The 14,520-nt window shown below is 44.3% G+C and overlaps 5 non-coding genes and 1 pseudogene across 5 annotated transcripts; all 6 read left to right on the top strand.

The window, feature by feature from the left end:
* The first annotated feature begins 2,353 nt into the window (after nucleotides 1-2,353).
* LOC118566872 lies at nucleotides 2,354-2,532 on the top strand (annotated as a pseudogene).
* A 1,025-nt stretch (nucleotides 2,533-3,557) lies between these two features.
* On the top strand, nucleotides 3,558-3,749 carry LOC118566857. The gene has a single exon (XR_004933344.1). It is a non-coding gene; the product is annotated as a U2 spliceosomal RNA (small nuclear RNA).
* A 1,024-nt stretch (nucleotides 3,750-4,773) lies between these two features.
* Nucleotides 4,774-4,964, top strand: LOC118566859. The gene has a single exon (XR_004933346.1). It is a non-coding gene; the product is annotated as a U2 spliceosomal RNA (small nuclear RNA).
* Nucleotides 4,965-6,001: 1,037 nt separating this feature from the next.
* Nucleotides 6,002-6,192, top strand: LOC118566854. Its single transcript, XR_004933341.1, has one exon. It is a non-coding gene; the product is annotated as a U2 spliceosomal RNA (small nuclear RNA).
* Nucleotides 6,193-7,219: 1,027 nt separating this feature from the next.
* On the top strand, nucleotides 7,220-7,410 carry LOC118566847. Its single transcript, XR_004933333.1, has one exon. It is a non-coding gene; the product is annotated as a U2 spliceosomal RNA (small nuclear RNA).
* A 1,024-nt stretch (nucleotides 7,411-8,434) lies between these two features.
* Nucleotides 8,435-8,625, top strand: LOC118566839. The gene has a single exon (XR_004933325.1). It is a non-coding gene; the product is annotated as a U2 spliceosomal RNA (small nuclear RNA).
* Nucleotides 8,626-14,520: the final 5,895 nt, after the last annotated feature.

Here is a 14,520-nt window from a genome sequence, read left to right as displayed (position 1 = left end):
CTCTTTGAAGAGTTTTAAAGGGGAAAATCTCCAGGCTCAGATGGACTCCCTGTAGAATTTTATCTAACTTTTTGGGACATTTTAACACCTGATTTAATCGTTGTTTTTACTGATTTTAGCAAACTAGATAAACTACCCGATAGTTTTTAGAACAGGTATAGTGACGCTTTTTTACATAAAGATAACGATAAAACAGATCTCAAAAATTGGAGACCCATCACCCTTTTAATTTAGATTGTAAACTTTTTAGTAAACTTTTAGCAGCCAGGATGCGCCGAGTGTTGGGGGATCTAATCCACCCGGATCAAGCCTGCGCCGTGCCAGGAAGGAAGATCACGGACAGCCTCGTACTGATCCGAGACACCATCTGTTTGCGAGAGACAGAAACATTCGGGCTGATAGTGTTAAATCTAGATTTTGAGAAAGCTTTTGATCGGGTCTCGCACCAGTACCTCTTTCAGGTACTGCAAAATGGGTTTTCCAGGGAGGTTTGTAGCAGGGTGGGACTGTTGTACCGAGACATCTACAGCAGATTTCTAGTTAACGGGTTTCTGACAAAAGCAGTGAAAGTGAACTGCGGTGTTCGTCAGGGTTGTCCTTTATCTGCCCTCTCTACGTGCCTGTGTCGAGCCGCTGGCGCAGATCTTGAGAAGGGACCCACAATATCAGAGTCACAATACCGGGAGTGGGGGGCAGAGGCCAGATGTCTTTTATACATGACGATTTTAATATTTTATGTACAGACCTTTTATCAGTAGACAGGGTATTTCAATTAACTGAATGTTCGGCAGAGCGTCAGGCTCGAAACTAAATAAGAGAAAACAAAGCACTTTTTTATGGACATGGAAAGAAAATGAAAAAATAGGACACCAGTTCCAGATAACTAAAGAAGAACAAAAATATTGGGGGTGAATTTGATAAAAATGGAGAGGGAGGAACAAACTGGACAAAAATAATAAAGAGAGTAAAACAACGACTGGGATTTTGGGGGATGAGGAACCTAACACTTGAAGGAAGATTCTTATAATCAAAGCAGTGATTTTACCAGTGCTTTTACTCACCAGTTCGGTTTTTATTCCTCCCAGGAGAGTGATTTTAGAGCTGCAACGAGACATTTTTTACTTCATCTGGGACTCCAAATGGGAGAGGATAAGAAGACAAATCATGACAAAACCAAAGGATAAAGGAGGAAAAGAGTCCCAGATCTTTACTTGTTTTTAGGCAGTATACACAAGCATTCATTTTAAACTGCACACTGAACACATCCCCAGATATCAAACAAGCAAGCATGAGCAGATTTTGGATGGTCCTATCTGAGAAAATTAAAATTGATTCAAAGTGATCTAAAAACACCTGTTGCTTTTAACCTCCCACCGGCATATGCTTTTATACAGAAATTTTTAGAACATTTTAAATTGGAGGGAGAGGAGAGCGGATTTTAACCAACCATCGTTTTATTCATTCTGTTGTGCAGGAGCGGGAACCAGTGACCCCAGTGCGAGGCCTCCTACGAGGAGATGCCTCCACGGTTTGGCGCAACGTGAGCCTTCCTGTCCTTCCAACAGACTTCAGGACCTGTCATGGATGGTGGCTCATGGGATTCTCCCGGTCAGAGCCGTCATGCACTCCCGCGGCATGTCTGCATCGTCCATCTGCCCCCGACCCGGTTGTGGCGCGCCGGAGTCGGTGAGGCATCTGCTGTGGGAGTGCAGTGCTGCTAGGGACCTGTGGACGGAAGCCGGCTCCTCGCAGTTTCCCACACTTGCCAGCAAGGGAGGGATCCTCGACTTACAGCTAGTGCTGTATGGGTGAGCCATCGGACCTTTACGAAAAAGGACTTTGAGGAGATGTGGCTCACCCTCGCCACCATAAAAGACGCCATCTGGACCTCCAGAAACTTGCTGGTAAGCAGGCGCAGGCAGATTCCCTCCCCCCCGAGGCTGTGTATCCGAAATGGCGGCAGCAAGAAGAACAACATCAAGAGCTGCAGGTGGCACGCCAAGGACACAGCCTCAAAGAAGCATCGTCTGCGCCTCCGTGAAGAGAGGAGTCGGCGTTTCACAGATGAGGGTCCCGGCAGCAGCGGCCTGGCTCTCCGGGAGAGGCAGGCGGGAAGGAGCAGTAGGGGGGGATCCCCTCTGAGCACCAGTACCGGAACCAGCACCGGTACCAACGCTGTTTGGAAGAACGGGATGGCTCAAATTTAGGAGAGGGTCACCCCGGTCCTGCTCAATTTTAACATACAGATTTGCTGTTTACATCATGTTTCTTCTCTCCTTTAATTTAATTTATTAAATGTAAAAAGAAAATTTCTGTATAATGGAGTGCCATGGTTTTAAATGTATTAAGTAACATAAAATCTTGAAAAAAGAAAAAAATCTGTTCTTATCAGTTTAATATCTGATACGTCCCCTACCTGGGGACCATATATTAAATTGATTTTTTGGAACTGGGAGATGGAATAGGGGGCTTGCTCCGTCCGCTCCATGCATCGGCCTGTATTGCAGTACCTCCAGGAGCGGTGCACCTCCTCCATGCTTGTTCAGAGACAATACTGTGTAGTTGTGGGCTCCTTCAGGCTTGTCGCAAGCGTTTAGCTCAGCTGCTGAGCTCAGGCTGCACAGTCCAGCTAACCAGCCTGTGCCTCCCGCTAAGCGCAGCTGCTCCATGCTAGGCGATGTTTGGAAACTGACGCTGGGTTAAAAATTATGCACAAACACGCGTAGTTACCACAAAAGCATTCACAAGAAAAGCTGCTGCAGTTCCTTGACTTGATTCACAAACATAACCTCATCATGCAAGATGTCCACCTCAGGCGGACACATGGTCAAACTGAACGTGCTGTTTATTGGAAACATCTTTTGCTGAAATAAAACAAGGGCGTTATTGTCTCTACGTTAGCGTAGATAATTGTGCTTTTTCTACCTCCAAGGCTGGTCTTGAATAAGGATAAACGCGCAGAGAAAGCGTCACGTCAGAGAGTTGTTTGGAAAACCAATCATGCCTTTCAAAGTGTTTGTTGTGCTTGCGTGGGCGTATTCATTTCCAGTCTGTGCAGGTGCGGAAGGAGTAAGAGCTGCAGTTGAGGCTACCGTCCACTAGAGGCCGCTGCAGCCCTTCTTTTCAACCTGCGCTGTCCGAGGTGCTTGTCTTAACCTTAGGACTTTCTTGACTTTTATGGGTTACGTAAAAAATAAAAAAAAATAAAAAATCCATCGTATGCCTATATATAAATGCTGTGTTCACATTTAAAGGCAGATATCTAGAAAAATGGCAATTTCTTTACTTGTTATCGCTTCTGAGCTCCCTATTGGACCAGAGCAGGAACAAGCAAAAAAAATGCTTTACTTTGCTGTCCTTTTCACCTGCAAGTGGCGTATTTGTGTTGATTTACTGCTGCAGAACAGCATAAAATGTGGCCAATTGTCATTTCCCCTGGTTACCTTCTTTATTGTATGCTAAAAAAAAAAAAAGTCACGTTTCCGTGCTGGTTATCCTACCCTGAGTTAAAAGGAGGTGCCTCTGAATGACCCGGTCTCCTCCACCCTTTTTCTGGTATCGCTTCTCGGCCTTTTGGCTAAGATCAAGTGTAGTATCTGTTCTTATCAGTTTAATATCTGATACGTCCCCTACCCGGGGACCATATATTAAATTGATTTTTGGAACTGGGAGATGGAATAGGGGCTTGCTCCGTCCGCTCCATGCATCGGCCTGGTATTGCAGTACCTCCAGGAGCGGTTGCACCTCCTCCATGCTTGTTCAGGAGACAAATACTGTGTAGTTGTGGGCTCCTTCAGGCTTGTCGCAAGCGTTTAGCTCAGCTGCTGTGCTCAGGCTGCACAGTCCAGCTAACCAGCCTGTGCCTCCCGCTAAGCGCAGCTGCTCCATGCTAGGCGATGTTTGGAAACTGACGCTGGGTTAAAAATTATGCACAAACACGCGTAGTTACCACAAAAGCATTCACAAAGAAAAGCTGCTGCAGTTCCTTGACTTGATTCACAAACATACCTCATCATGCAAGATGTCCACCTCAGCGGACACATGGTCAAACTGAACGTGCTGTTTATTGGAAACATCTTTTGCTGAAATAAAACAAGGGCGTTATTGTCTCTACGTTAGCGTAGATAATTGTGCTTTTTCTACCTCCAAGGCTGGTCTTGAATAAGGATAAACGCGCAGAGAAAAGCGTCACGTCAGAGAGTTGTTTGGAAAACCAATCATGCCTTTCAAAGTGTTTGTTGTGCTTGCGTGGGCGTATTCATTTCCAGTCTGTGCAGGTGCGGAAGGAGTAAGAGCTGCAGTTGAGGCTACCGTCCACTAGAGGCCGCTGCAGCCCTTCTTTTCAACCTGCGCTGTCCGAGGCTTGTCTTAACCTTAGGACTTTCTTGACTTTTATGGGTTACGTAAAAAATAAAAAAAATAAAAAATCCATCGTATGCCTATATATAAATGCTGTGTTCACATTTAAAGGCAGATATCTAGAAAAATGGCAATTTCTTTACTTGTTATCGCTTCTGAGCTCCCTATTGGACCAGAGCAGGAACAAGCAAAAAATGCTTTACTTTTGCTGTCCTTTTCACCTGCAAGTGGCGTATTTGTGTTGATTTACTGCTGCAGAACAGCATAAAATGTGGCCAATTGTCATTTCCCCTGGTTACCTTCTTTATTGTATGCTAAAAAAAAAAAAAGTCAACGTTTCCGTGCTGGTTATCCTTCCCTGAGTTAAAAGGAGGTGCCTCTGAATGACCCGGTCTCCTCCACCCTTTTTCTGGTATCGCTTCTCGGCCTTTTGGCTAAGATCAAGTGTAGTATCTCTTCTTATCAGTTTAATATCTGATACGTCCCCTACCCGGGGACCATATATTAAATTGATATTTGGAACTGGGAGATGGAATAGGGGCTTGCTCCGTCCGCTCCATGCATCGGCCTGGTATTGCAGTACCTCCAGGAGCGGTGCACCTCCTCCATGCTTGTTCAGAGACAAATACTGTGTAGTTGTGGGCTCCTTCAGGCTTGTCGCAAGCGTTTAGCTCAGCTGCTGTGCTCAGGCTGCACAGTCCAGCTAACCAGCCTGTGCCTCCCGCTAAGCGCAGCTGCTCCATGCTAGGCGATGTTTGGAAACTGACGCTGGGTTAAAAATTATGCACAAACACGCGTAGTTACCACAAAAGCATTTACAAAGAAAAGCTGCTGCAGTTCCTTGACTTGATTCACAAACATACCTCATCATGCAAGATGTCCACCTCAGCGGACACATGGTCAAACTGAACGTGCTGTTATATTGGAAACATCTTTTGCTGAAATAAAACAAGGGCGTTATTGTCTCTACGTTAGCGTAGATAATTGTGCTTTTTCTACCTCCAAGGCTGGTCTTGAATAAGGATAAACGCGCAGAGAAAGCGTCACGTCAGAGAGTTGTTTGGAAAACCAATCATGCCTTTCAAAGTGTTTGTTGTGCTTGCGTGGGCGTATTCATTTCCAGTCTGTGCAGGTGCGGAAGGAGTAAGAGCTGCAGTTGAGGCTACCGTCCACTAGAGGGCCGCTGCAGCCCTTCTTTTCAACCTGCGCCGTCCGAGGCTTGTCTTAACCTTAGGACTTTCTTGACTTTTATGGGTTACGTAAAAAATAAAAAAATAAAAAAATCCATCGTATGCCTATATATAAATGCTGTGTTTCACATTTAAAGGCAGATATCTAGAAAAATGGCAATTTCTTTACTTGTTATCGCTTCTGAGCTCCCTATTGGACCAGAGCAGAACAAGCAAAAAATGCTTTACTTTTGCTGTCCTTTTCACTTGCAAGTGGCGTATTTGTGTTGATTTACTGCTGCAGAACAGCATAAAATGTGGCCAATTGTCATTTCCCCTGGTTACCTTCTTTATTGTATGCTAAAAAAAATAAAATAAAAATAAAGTCAACGTTTCCGTGCTGGTTATCCTACCCTGAGTTAAAAGGAGGTGCCTCTGAATGACCCGGTCTCCTCCACCCTTTTTCTGGTATCGCTTCTTCTCGGCCTTTTGGCTAAGATCAAGTGTAGTATCTGTTCTTATCAGTTTAATATCTGATACGTCCCCTACCCGGGGACCATATATTAAATTGATTTTTGGAACTGGGAGATGGAATAGGGGCTTGCTCCGTCCGCTCCATGCATCGGCCTGGTATTGCAGTACCTCCAGGAGCGGTGCACCTCCTCCATGCTTGTTCAGAGACAAATACTGTGTAGTTGTGGGCTCCTTCAGGCTTGTCGCAAGCGTTTAGCTCAGCTGCTGTGCTCAGGCTGCACAGTCCAGCTAACCAGCCTGTGCCTCCCGCTAAGCGCAGCTGCTCCATGCTAGGCGATGTTTTGAAACTGACGCTGGGTTAAAAATTATGCACAAACACGCGTAGTTACCACAAAAGCATTCACAAAGAAAAGCTGCTGCAGTTCCTTGACTTGATTCACAAACATACCTCATCATGCAAGATGTCCACCTCAGCAGACACATGGTCAAACTGAACGTGCTGTTTATTGGAAACATCTTTTGCTGAAATAAAACAAGGGCGTTATTGTCTCTACGTTAGCGTAGATAATTGTGCTTTTTCTACCTCCAAGGCTGGTCTTGAATAAGGATAAACGCGCAGAGAAAGCGTCACGTCAGAGAGTTGTTTGGAAAACCAATCATGCCTTTCAAAGTGTTTGTTGTGCTTGCGTGGGCGTATTCATTTCCAGTCTGTGCAGGTGCGGAAGGAGTAAGAGCTGCAGTTGAGGCTACCGTCCACTAGAGGCCGCTGCAGCCCTTCTTTTCAACCTGCGCTGTCCGAGGCTTGTCTTAACCTTAGGACTTTCTTGACTTTTATGGGTTACGTAAAAAATAAAAAAAATAAAAAATCCATCGTATGCCTATATATAAATGCTGTGTTCACATTTAAAGGCAGATTTCTAGAAAAATGGCAATTTCTTTACTTGTTATCGCTTCTGAGCTCCCTATTGGACCAGAGCAGGAACAAGCAAAAAAATGCTTTACTTTTGCTGTCCTTTTCACCTGCAAGTGGCGTATTTGTGTTGATTTACTGCTGCAGAACAGCATAAAATGTGGCCAATTGTCATTTCCCCTGGTTACCTTCTTTATTGTATGCTAAAAAAAAAAAAAAAAAGTCAACGTTTCCGTGCTGGTTATCCTACCCTGAGTTAAAAGGAGGTGCCTCTGAATGACCCGGTCTCCTCCACCCTTTTTCTGGTATCGCTTCTCGGCCTTTTGGCTAAGATCAAGTGTAGTATCTGTTCTTATCAGTTTAATATCTGATACGTCCCCTACCCGGGGACCATATATTAAATTGATTTTTGGAACTGGGAGATGGAATAGGGGCTTGCTCCGTCCGCTCCATGCATCGGCCTGGTATTGCAGTACCTCCAGGAGCGGTGCACCTCCTCCATGCTTGTTCAGAGACAAATACTGTGTAGTTGTGGGCTCCTTCAGGCTTGTCGCAAGCGTTTAGCTCAGCTGCTGTGCTCAGTCTGCACAGTCCAGCTAACCAGCCTGTGCCTCCCGCTAAGCGCAGCTGCTCCATGCTAGGTGATGTTTTGAAACTGACGCTGGGTTAAAAATTATGCACAAACACGCGTAGTTACCACAAAAGCATTCACAAAGAAAAGCTGCTGCAGTTCCTTGACTTGATTCACAAACATACCTCATCATGCAAGATGTCCACCTCAGCGGACACATGGTCAAACTGAACGTGCTGTTTATTGGAAACATCTTTTGCTGAAATAAAACAAGGGCGTTATTGTCTCTACGTTAGCGTAGATAATTGTGCTTTTTCTACCTCCAAGGCTGGTCTTGAATAAGGATAAACGCGCAGAGAAAGCGTCACGTCAGAGAGTTGTTTGGAAAACCAATCATGCCTTTCAAAGTGTTTGTTGTGCTTGCGTGGGCGTATTCATTTCCAGTCTGTGCAGGTGCGGAAGGAGTAAGAGCTGCAGTTGAGGCTACCGTCCACTAGAGGCCGCTGCAGCCCTTCTTTTCAACCTGCGCTGTCCGAGGCTTGTCTTAACCTTAGGACTTTCTTGACTTTTATGGGTTACGTAAAAAATAAAAAAAATAAAAAAATCCATCGTATGCCTATATATAAATGCTGTGTTCACATTTAAAGGCAGATATCTAGAAAAATGGCAATTTCTTTACTTGTTATCGCTTCTGAGCTCCCTATTGGACCAGAGCAGGAACAAGCAAAAAAATGCTTTACTTTTGCTGTCCTTTTCACCTGCAAGTGGCGTATTTGTGTTGATTTACTGCTGCAGAACAGCCTAAAATGTGGCCAATTGTCATTTCCCCTGGTTACCTTCTTTATTGTATGCTAAAAAAAAAAAAAGTCAACGTTTCCGTGCTGGTTATCCTACCCTGAGTTAAAAGGAGGTGCCTCTGAATGACCCGGTCTCCTCCACCCTTTTTCTGGTATCGCTTCTCGGCCTTTTGGCTAAGATCAAGTGTAGTATCTGTTCTTATCAGTTTAATATCTGATACGTCCCCTACCTGGGGACCATATATTAAATTGATTTTTGGAACTGGGAGATGGAATAGGGGCTTGCTCCGTCCGCTCCATGCATCGGCCTGGTATTGCAGTACCTCCAGGAGCGGTGCACCTCCTCCATGCTTGTTCAGAGACAAATACTGTGTAGTTGTGGGCTCCTTCAGGCTTGTCGCAAGCGTTTAGCTCAGCTGCTGTGCTCAGGCTGCACAGTCCAGCTAACCAGCCTGTGCCTCCCGCTAAGCGCAGCTGCTCCATGCTAGGCGATGTTTGGAAACTGACGCTGGGTTAAAAATTATGCACAAACACGCGTAGTTACCACAAAAGCATTTACAAAGAAAAGCTGCTGCAGTTCCTTGACTTGATTCACAAACATACCTCATCATGCAAGATGTCCACCTCAGCGGACACATGGTCAAACTGAACGTGCTGTTTATTGGAAACATCTTTTGCTGAAATAAAACAAGGGCGTTATTGTCTCTACGTTAGCGTAGATAATTGTGCTTTTTCTACCTCCAAGGCTGGTCTTGAATAAGGATAAACGCGCAGAGAAAGCGTCACGTCAGAGAGTTGTTTGGAAAACCAATCATGCCTTTCAAAGTGTTTGTTGTGCTTGCGTGGGCGTATTCATTTCCAGTCTGTGCAGGTGCGGAAGGAGTAAGAGCTGCAGTTGAGGCTACCGTCCACTAGAGGCCGCTGCAGCCCTTCTTTTCAACCTGCGCTGTCCGAGGCTTGTCTTAACCTTAGGACTTTCTTGACTTTTATGGGTTACGTAAAAAATAAAAAAAATAAAAAATCCATCGTATGCCTATATATAAATGCTGTGTTCACATTTAAAGGCAGATATCTAGAAAAATGGCAATTTCTTTACTTGTTATCGCTTCTGAGCTCCCTATTGGACCAGAGCAGGAACAAGCAAAAAAATGCTTTACTTTTGCTGTCCTTTTCACCTGCAAGTGGCGTATTTGTGTTGATTTACTGCTGCAGAACAGCCTAAAATGTGGCCAATTGTCATTTCCCCTGGTTACCTTCTTTATTGTATGCTAAAAAAAAAAAAAGTCAACGTTTCCGTGCTGGTTATCCTACCCTGAGTTAAAAGGAGGTGCCTCTGAATGACCCGGTCTCCTCCACCCTTTTTCTGGTATCGCTTCTCGGCCTTTTGGCTAAGACAGCGATCAACTCCACTGGGTGGTGATAGCGGTAGTCGTTGTGACTTGGCTGTTACCCCTCTATTTGAGTTAAGATTAATCTTAGTCCCTAGTTGAGATATTGATCGCAAAGTTGCGTAAAATATCTCTTCCTTTTTAAAAGTTTTTGTATTTTTGGTATACCGGGTTTTACTTAGTTATTGGGTTTTATTAACGGTTTTAGTTATTTATTGGGTTTTATTAAAAGTTTTAGTTATTTATCGGGTGGTGCCTTCACCATGGCGGCTAGCCATGCCGGCATGCGAAGGCACCACAGCGTCCGCTTCCTTTTTAATGATCAAGAGAAAGTAATGTCAAGGCTAGATTTCTCAAGAAAATTGTTGCAGCAAACGTTAAAGTTTAAGCCGGATGACCTGAACTGTATCCTCTCCCTGCCTTTCAACAAGGGATATGACGTGAGTTTTTGTTCCGCCGCACTTCTAAAAGACTTTTGGACTCGGTTTGAAAACGCGAAAATCCAGTTTTCAGCATTTGACGTTGAGAAACTGACTGACAACTCCCTGAAAACGGTGATTGTCAGGATGTTCAATGAGACTGTCAGTGCTGAAGACATCTGTGTATGGCTGGGTAGATACTGCACTGTGAAAGGCCAGGCTATGAAGGTGCGGGATGCCGACGGCATCTGGAACTGCGCTTGGCGGGTCCCCATTAAACAGTGGGAAGATCCCCAAGGCTTCCAGGGCCTGAAACATCTCCCATCCATGATAGTCCTGGGGGAAAACAGAGGCTACATTCATTACCAAGGACAACCGAAGCTATGTAGGAAGTGTGGCGAATACGGTCATCTGGCTGAGGCATGCAACAAGATTTTTTGTGGAAAATGTAGGGAGGTGGGACACACATTTGAAGAATGTACAAACGGGCGAAAATGCAATTTGTGTGGTGGACAGGACCACCTGTTTAGAGACTGTCCGAAATCGTTTGCAAATAAATTAAAAAAAGGGAAAGAGACGACAGTTGAAAAAGTTAACGAGCAAGTGGATGCAGCTGGGACAGAAAATTCAAATCTCCTGCCAACCCCTCCGATTGGAGGAGAGGAGGAGATGGCGGGAAGCGGGGAGGGGACGGAGGCTCCACCCCAAACCGAAGCACCTGGTGAGGGGGAGGAGACGCAAACCGAAGGCGGAGCTAGCTTAGAGGAAACCCAGATTGAAAGTAGCGATGATGCCACCCTCCCCGACGCCCAGCTGGCCAAGAGACCGGCATCAGAGTTATCCCCGGACATACTTATGGTTTTAGAAAAGAGGGGAAGGCTGGGCAACCTCTCAGAGGGCTCATCTGAGGAGGAACCCAGAGTATTCCCAATTGATTCACCAAATGAGGTCTCCTTTTTAAATATAGCGATCCAATCAACCCCAAAAGAAATCATGTTGAACAAAACATTGCGACAGAGGCCAACGCCTAGAAGGAGGAAGGGCGATGGAGCTCAACCCCTCCCTCCTTCACCATGTGAAGTGAAGCAAGAACTGCACTCAGTAGAAATAATTTAACATTTGAAACGTGCCTCTCGTTTATATAATGTTTTATAGGATCTTAATTGTCACACCTTTAAAATGTTTATGTTAATCCTTTAAAATGTCTTGCCTGTTCTTAACCACTATTTTTATGACTCTCACCTTCTCAACTATAAATGTTAGAAGTGTGAAGTCTTTAGTTAGAGCCCAGAGTATTTTATCCTTTTTAAGCACCGTACAGTCAGACGTGATTTTATTGCAAGAATGTGCACTTCCGTTTTTAAAGAATTACACCCGGTGGCAAGATTTATGGCCGCGACCGTCAATATGGAGCGGCTCAAACGAAAATAGAAACGACGGTGTGGCCATTTTAATAAATAATCCTCACATCTTGGTTAAGGGAAGCACCGTGGTGAAAGAGGGAAGAGCACTTTTAGCAAATCTGACTTTTAATGGGCAGGATTTTAACCTCTTAAATATTTATGGTTTTACTGATAAACACGACAGGTATGACTTTTTAAAGGAACTGCAGCCCCACATGTTAGGAAGAAAACCGTTAATAATTGGGGGGGATTTTAATTGTGTTTTAACCAGAAAAGACAGGAAAAGAATAGGACAAATATATAAGGTAGACAAGACATCACTTTTATTACAGAGGATAGTCAGGGATTTTAAACTAGTGGACTGTTTTAAAACCATGCATCCTAGAGAGGAGGGCTTCACCTGGGTCAGTGATGATAGCTCTAAAGCCTCTCGAATTGACTACTTTTTCATCAGAGATTGCACCCTAACTGATGCTAGATTGTCACCAGTTTTCTTTTCCGACCACCTCCTTCTGTCCTGCACTCTTTCACTTCCTTCAGGTGCGACGACCGGGAGAGGTCTGTGGAAACTCAACCGCTCCCTGCTGGAGGACCAGGCTTTGGTCAGCCAGTACCGGGAGCGGTACCAGGAGTGGCAGACCCTCCAAGACCTGTACGAAACACGAGCACAGTGGTGGGAGATGGTGAAGGGTAGGACCCAGACTTTCTTCAGACAAGCCGGGAAAAATAAGAAGAAAAAAGAACAGAGTCGCATGATGGGGCTGCAGAAAAGATTACAAAGATATTATCTTTTAAATCAACAAGGTATGGATTTTAACAAAGAAATAAGAGAAATTAAAAAAGAAATGAACATTTTAGCAGAAATAAAGAGCAAGGGAGTCATCTTAAGAAGCAGAGAAAGAGAAATAGAAGAAGGGGAAAAATGTAGTAGATACTTTTTCAAAAAAATAATTGGTAATCCAAGTTCTATCCCTGAACTTAAATCAGTAAAAGGAGACATCGCTTCAACTATAGAAGAAAAGACAAAAGTGATTGAACAGTTTTACAGTGATTTATATGAGGAGAAAATAGTAAATGAAGGAAATATTAAAGAAACTTTGGATTTTTTAGAAAAAAGTATAAAGGAAGTTAGTTTTTTAGAACAGGATTTTACCCTTTTAGAACTTTTAAACTCTTTGAAGAGTTTTAAAAGGGGAAAATCTCCAGGCTCAGATGGACTCCCTGTAGAATTTTATCTAACTTTTTGGGACATTTTAACACCTGATTTAATCGTTGTTTTTACTGATTTTAGCAAACTAGATAAACTACCCGATAGTTTTAGAACAGGTATAGTGACGCTTTTACATAAAGATAACGATAAAACAGATCTCAAAAATTGGAGACCCATCACCCTTTTAAATTTAGATTGTAAACTTTTTAGTAAACTTTTAGCAGCCAGGATGCGCCGAGTGTTGGGGGATCTAATCCACCCGGATCAAGCCTGCGCCGTGCCAGGAAGGAAGATCACGGACAGCCTCGTACTGATCCGAGACACCATCTGTTTTGCGAGAGACAGAAACATTCGGCTGATAGTGTTAAATCTAGATTTTGAGAAAGCTTTTGATCGGGTCTCGCACCAGTACCTCTTTCAGGTACTGCAAAAAATGGGTTTTCCAGGGAGGTTTGTAGCATGGGTGGGACTGTTGTACCGAGACATCTACAGCAGATTTCTAGTTAACGGGTTTCTGACAAAAGCAGTGAAAGTGAACTGCGGTGTTCGTCAGGGTTGTCCTTTATCTGCCCTTCTCTACGTGGCCTGTGTCGAGCCGCTGGCGCAGATCTTGAGAAGGGACCCACAGATATCAGGAGTCACAATACCGGGGAGTGGGGGGCAGGAGGCCAGATGTCTTTTATACATGGACGATTTTAATATTTTATGTACAGACCTTTTATCAGTAGACAGGGTATTTCAATTAACTGAATGGTTCGGCAGAGCGTCAGGCTCGAAACTAAATAAAGAGAAAACAAAAGCACTTTTTTATGGACCATGGAAAGAAAATGAAAAAATAGGACACCAGTTCCAGATAACTAAAGAAGAACAAAAAATATTGGGGGTGAAATTTGATAAAAATGGAGAGGGAGGAACAAACTGGACAAAAATATTAAAGAGAGTAAAACAACGACTGGGATTTTGGGGGATGAGGAACCTAACACTTGAAGGAAAGATTCTTATAATCAAAGCAGTGATTTTACCAGTGCTTTTACTCACCAGTTCGGTTTTTATTCCTCCCAGGAGAGTGATTTTAGAGCTGCAACGAGACATTTTTTACTTCATCTGGGACTCCAAATGGGAGAGGATAAGAAGACAAATCATGACAAAACCAAAGGATAAAGGAGGAAAAGGAGTCCCAGATCTTTACTTGTTTTTAGGCAGTTACTACACAAGCATTCATTTTAAACTGGCACTGAACACACCCCCAGATATCAAAACAAGCAAGATGAGCAGATTTTGGATGGGGTCCTATCTGAGAAAATTAAAATTGATTCAAAGTGATCTAAAAACACCTGTTGCTTTTAACCTCCCACCGGCATATGCTTTTATACAGAAATTTTTAGAACATTTTAAATTGGAGGGAGAGGAGAGCGGGATTTTAACCAACCATCGTTTTATCATTTCTGTTGTGCAGGAGCGGGAACCAGTGACCCCAGTGCGAGGCCTCCTACGAGGAGATGCCTCCACGGTTTGGCGCAACGTGAGCCTTCCTGTCCTTCCAAACAGACTTCAGGACCTGTCATGGATGGTGGCTCATGGGATTCTCCCGGTCAGAGCCGTCATGCACTCCCGCGGCATGTCTGCATCGTCCATCTGCCCCCGACCCGGTTGTGGCGCGCCGGAGTCGGTGAGGCATCTGCTGTGGGAGTGCAGTGCTGCTAGGGACCTGTGGACGGAAGCCGGCTCCTCGCAGTTCCCACACTTGCCAGCAAGGGAGGTCCTCGACTTACAGCTAGTGCTGTATGGGGTGAGCCATCGGACCTTTACGAAAAAGGACT

The sequence above is a fragment of the Fundulus heteroclitus genome, chromosome 18 (genome assembly GCF_011125445.2).
Source record: "Fundulus heteroclitus isolate FHET01 chromosome 18, MU-UCD_Fhet_4.1, whole genome shotgun sequence".
Classification (NCBI taxonomy): domain Eukaryota; kingdom Metazoa; phylum Chordata; class Actinopteri; order Cyprinodontiformes; family Fundulidae; genus Fundulus; species Fundulus heteroclitus.
Note: the sequence above shows the minus strand (reverse complement) of the source record. Positions and strands in the feature narration are given on the sequence as shown.